The sequence below is a fragment of the Carassius carassius genome, chromosome 1 (assembly GCF_963082965.1).
Source record: "Carassius carassius chromosome 1, fCarCar2.1, whole genome shotgun sequence".
Lineage (NCBI taxonomy): Eukaryota > Metazoa > Chordata > Actinopteri > Cypriniformes > Cyprinidae > Carassius > Carassius carassius.
This window is the reverse complement of record NC_081755.1, coordinates 13,851,013-13,856,657: the sequence shown is the minus strand read 5'-3', so window position 1 is coordinate 13,856,657 and position 5,645 is coordinate 13,851,013.

Here is a 5,645-nt window from a genome sequence, read left to right as displayed (position 1 = left end):
CTGGTTTCGTCTGGTCAGAGGAGAACTGGCCCCCCAACTGAGCCTGGTTTCTCCCAAGGTATTTTTCTCCATTCTGTCACCGATGGAGTTTCGGTTCCTTGCCGCTGTCGCCTCTGGCTTGCTTAATTGGGGTCACTTCATCTACAGCGATATCGTTGACTTGATTGCAAATAAATGCACAGACACTATTTAACTGAACAGAGATGACATCACTGAATTCCATGATGAACGGCCTTTAAATGTAGTTTTATAACAAAGTTCGGGAGGAGCAGTTGCAGTTCATTAACCTGATTAACACAAGTGGAGACCAATCAGTAATCATCTCATGACAAGGTATAAATAACAGCAGAACCTACCTCTGTTCATTGACAGTTTTCAGCAGTCAACAGCTCTTCAGCTCTCCTCTCTGCAAACCATGTCTCAAAAACCAAGCTCTTCATCTGATGAAGAAGTGAACATCGCCAGGGATGCACCTTCCCATTCCGACGGCCACACGACCATCCTTCCTACGCCGGACGACGCACCTGAGCCCCAGGCTTCTTTTCGCGGCCGCACACCGGCCCGATCAGACCTGCGCTCACCAAGACGCCGAGGCCAGCCTTCACCACCCCCGGCAAGACTCCCATCTTCTCCAGCATCCTCCTACCGCTCGGCCAACCCGACGATCCCACCTATCGGGAAATGGACCGTAGCTGGTCTAAGGAAAGCGCTGGAGAATGCAGACATACAGGCTTCACGAAAAATGCACAAAGCAGAGCTGTATGATCTGTATGTCTCGTTACAATCAACGCCTAAGACGACCCACAGACAAAGCAAATCCCGCACTGCCCGAAACTCACCGGTCCAGTGACCACCGTCAAGTTCCCGCACAAGATCCGGCTCGCTTCATCAATAGACCTGGAGGAACAAGCCTTCAGCGAGCCTGGGCCGCCCCCCTCAGTCCGACAGGGCAGGTTCACTTCCCGAAGAGGCCCGGGCCCAGCAACACCCCCACAGCTACTTGCCCAGACATTCCCGCTGTTCATAACCCTTTTCCCTTTCAGTGGCCTCCAGCTCCTCTCACAGACGCTTGCGCAAAGCTACCGACGCTAGCAGGATAGGCCCAATTATACAATCAACAATCCCACCCACCAGGTTATAACCCCGCCCACTTCCAGTGGCCTGCAGCTCCTGTAGCTCAGACAAGCGCGGGCCCGCCCCCGCCAGCAGCTCATGCCTATAAGTCAAAGTCAAAGTCACCTTTATTTATATAGCGCTTTAAACAAAATACATTGCGTCAAAGCAACTGAACAACATTCATTAGGAAAACCGTGTCAATAATGCAAAAATGATAGTTAAAGGCAGTTCATCATTGAATTCAGTGATGTCATCTCTGTTCAGTTAAATAGTGTCTGTGCATTTATTTGCAATCAAGTCAACGATATCGCTATAGATGAAGTGTCCCCAACTAAGCAAGCCAGAGGCGACAGCGGCAAGGAACCGAAACTCCATCGGTGACAGAATGGAGAAAAAAACCTTGGGAGAAACCAGGCTCAGTTGGGGGGCCAGTTCTCCTCTGACCAGACGAAACCAGTAGTTCAATTCCAGGCTACAGCAAAGTCAGATTGTGCAGAAGAATCATCTGTTTCCTGTGTTCTTGTCCTGGTGCTCCTCTGAGACAAGGTCTTTACAGGGGATCTGTATCTGGGGCTCTAGTTGTCCTGGTCTCCGCTGTCTTTCAGGGATGTAGAGGTCCTTTCTAGGTGCTGATCCAGTCTCTGGTCTGGATACGTACTGGATCCGGGTGACTGCAGTGACCCTCTGATCTGGACACAGACTGGATCTGGTGGCCACGGTGACCTCGGAACAAGAGAGAAACAGACAAATATTAGCGTAGATGCCATTCTTCTAATGATGTAGCAAGTACATAGGGTGTTATGGGAAGTGTTTCCGGTTCCGGTTTACCTAATTAATGCAGCCTAAAAATTCTTTAACGGATTTGGATAATAAAAGCATATTAGTATGTTATGTGTATGCCAGGTTAAAGAGATGGGTCTTTAATCTAGATTTAAACTGCAAGAGTGTGTCTGCCTCCCGAACAATGTTAGGTAGGTTATTCCAGAGTTTAGGCGCCAAATATGAAAAGGATCTGCCGCCCGCAGTTGATTTTGATATTCTAGGTATTATCAAATTGCCTGAGTTTTGGGAACGTAGCGGTCGTAGAGGATTATAATGTAAAAGGAGCTCATTCAAATACTGAGGTGCTAAACCATTCAGGGCTTTATAAGTAATAAGCAATATTTTAAAATCTATACGATGCTTGATAGGGAGCCAGTGCAATGTTGACAGGACCGGGCTAATATGGTCATACTTCCTGGTTCTAGTAAGAACTCTTGCTGCTGCATTTTGGACTAGCTGTAGTTTGTTTACTAAGCGTGCAGAACAACCACCCAATAAAGCATTACAATAATCTAACCTTGAGGTCATAAATGCATGGATTAACATTTCTGCATTTGACATTGAGAGCATAGGCCGTAATTTAGATATATTTTAAAGATGGAAAAATGCAGTTTTACAAATGCTAGAAACGTGGCTTTCTAAGGAAAGATTGCGATCAAATAGCACACCTAGGTTCCTAACTGATGACAAAGAATTGACAGAGCAACCATCAAGTCTTAGACAGTGTTCTAGGTTATTACAAGCGGAGTTTTTAGGTCCTATAATTAACACCTCTGTTTTTTCAGAATTTAGCAGTAAGAAATTACTCGTCATCCAGTTTTTTATATCGACTATGCAATCCATTAGTTTTTCAAATTGGTGTGTTTCACCGGGCCGCGAAGAAATATAGAGCTGAGTATCATCAGCATAACAGTGAAAGCTAACACCATGTTTCCTGATGATATCTCCCAAGGGTAACATATAAAGCGTGATAACATATCCATCTATCCATCTAACATATCCTTTAATCCATCCTATCACCCTTCCTTTCCTCCACATCATCCAACTAACTTTTCTTTTCAAACCTCAACAGGTCATCAAACCGTGAGGCCACCGACGACATTTACAGACCCGGTGCATACCCTCCCCAGCTGTTCTCTCCAAACTAAAAATCAATATTCTCTTTTCACAGCAACACCGATGCCCATTCCGTCTAATGCCGTAGCAATGGAACCACCTCCTGTGTCACAAAATATCCGGGCACAGATCCTCGCAGGTATGGACGTAGATCTCTCATCTCTACTCTCTCTGCTCCCCGCAGCCCAATCCAACAGGCAAATAGACTGCAGGGATTTCTCAGTCACTTTTAAAAATCCAACCACCCACTCATCCCGCCTTCTGTCATTTCCTGAAATTACTATCGCTTTCGCTCGATACACAGAAATTATCTGTTCAGCTTTCCCCCACAGGCGGCGCGAACTGAATGATTACTTGGCAATAATAGCAGAGCTCGCGCTGTCCTATAGGGGCGGGCATTTCTACACTTATCACAAATCTTTGCAGCTAAGAGTACAGTGCGAGTCGCCCAGTGGAACCAGTGCACATACTGGGGGGCTCTCGACCAGGATCTCCACAGCAGGGTGTTTCTGGGCTGTAAAAACATTTCCTGTGCAGTCTGCAGGTCAGTGGCACACTCAACCATGTTGTGCCCCCAAGTTAATCCTTCTGTTCTACCCTACCCAGGAACCAGCCCAGTGAGATCCACCAGCTATGTGCCACGTCCTGCAACAGCCGTAGCAAATCAAAAATTAAAAAACCCCTCCTTTGAAGGAAGCAGGCAGCCCTGCAACCAGTTTAACGCTGGCAAATGCACCAAATCGCGCTGCCGGTACCTACATGTTTGTAGTTTCTGCGGCGGCGCACATGCCCGTTTCGTGTGCCCAGTGTACAAATCTGCTAATAAAAATGCAAAAAATTACTTATCGACTCCTGTAAATATTTCACGCATGCACGCCGAACTAGCTCATCATCCGGACCCCGAATTTACCAAATACCTGCTGACAGGCCTCAAAAACGGCTTTAAACCCGGCGCAGAATGCCTGCTCTCACAGAACAATATCTCTAATAATCTTCAGTCCGCCCTAACAGAACCTGAAGTCGTCGACAATCTGATTAAAAACGAAGTCGAATCTGGTTTCATGATCGGCCCTTTCGACACTCCCCCATTCAACACATTTCGTATCAGCCCCATCGGAGTGGCTACAAGAAAATGTTCGAGTAAAAAACGTCTCATAATCGACTTATCAGCCCTTCATAATCTCCCGTTTCCAAGCATTAACAGCTTAATTCCTCTCGATGAATTTTCACTTAAATAGCAAGACATAGATCAAGCAATCGACATGGTTAAAATCGCAGGTCGGGGCGCTTGGCTCACAAAAATCGACATTCAGCCTTAAAAATTATGCCTATCCAGCCGGATTCATTGCATCTTTTTGGAGTACGCTGGCGTGGGAAATACTACTTCACCGTGCGCCTAACCTTCGGATGCAAAAGCAGCCCAAAAATTTTCGACATGCTATCAGAAGCAGTTTGCTGGATCTTGTCGAACAATTACGCCATTCCCCACCTCATTTACCTGTTAGATGATTTTTTAATAATTTCGCCCCCCGAAGCCATCCCAGCCGCGCATTTCCTTACGGCCCAAAAAGTCTTTTCCGAACTCGGAATTCCTATTGCACAAGAGAAAACGATGGGTCCGGCCAAATCCATCGAGTTTCTCGGGATAAAATTGGATTCAGACAAATTCCAAGCATCCCTGCCCAAAGAGAAAATCGACCGAATCATCTTAGTCTCATCTAACCTCATCGACAACCCAAGTTGTTCTAAACGTGAACTACTATCCCTGCTGGGCCACCTAAATTTTGCTATGCGCATCATTCCGCAAGGCCGCCCATTCATTTCGCACCTCCTCTCGCTCGCGTCCTCCGTCCACGCACTAGAGGACCGCATTTCTATTACCCAAGCATGTCGCGATGAACTCAAGTTATTCCTAAACCAATGGAACGACCTATCCCTTTTCTACCGCCACCTCGTTTCTTCCCCCGTCGATATCCGATTGTTCACAGACGCCGCCCCCTCAGTTGGTTTCGGAGGATTTTACCAAGGTCGCTGGTTCGCGTCTCCTTGGCCACCACAATTACAGGACATACCTCTGTCCTCTGCATTATTTGATATTTACCCTATAGTAGTAGCAGCTTTTCTGTGGGGAAAAGAATGGACCACTAGCAGCATTCTGGTGCATTGCGACAACGATGCAACAGTGCATTGCAGAGGTGTGGACTCGAGTCATGTGACTTGGACTCGAGTCAGACTCGAGTCATGAATTTGATGACTTCAGACTCGACTCGACAAAATATACAAAGACTTGCAACTCGACTTGGACTTTAACATCAATGACTCGTGACTTCACTTGGACTTGCGCCTTTTGACTCTAGATGACTTGCTATTTCCCATGAAAACCTGAGGAAAAAAAAAATTCACACGGCCGCACCGCTCTCAGTGTATCTGACTGCATCTGTGAAAAAAATGTGCACCACCTGTACGCGCGCTTCCTGCACGACATCCAATCACTGTAGTCCCACATTGGTTTGATTCGACAGCATCTAAGCAGGCACATTGCAAGACAAACGCGCCAGTTGGCAAAATGATACCAAAAGTAGTTTCGTTTG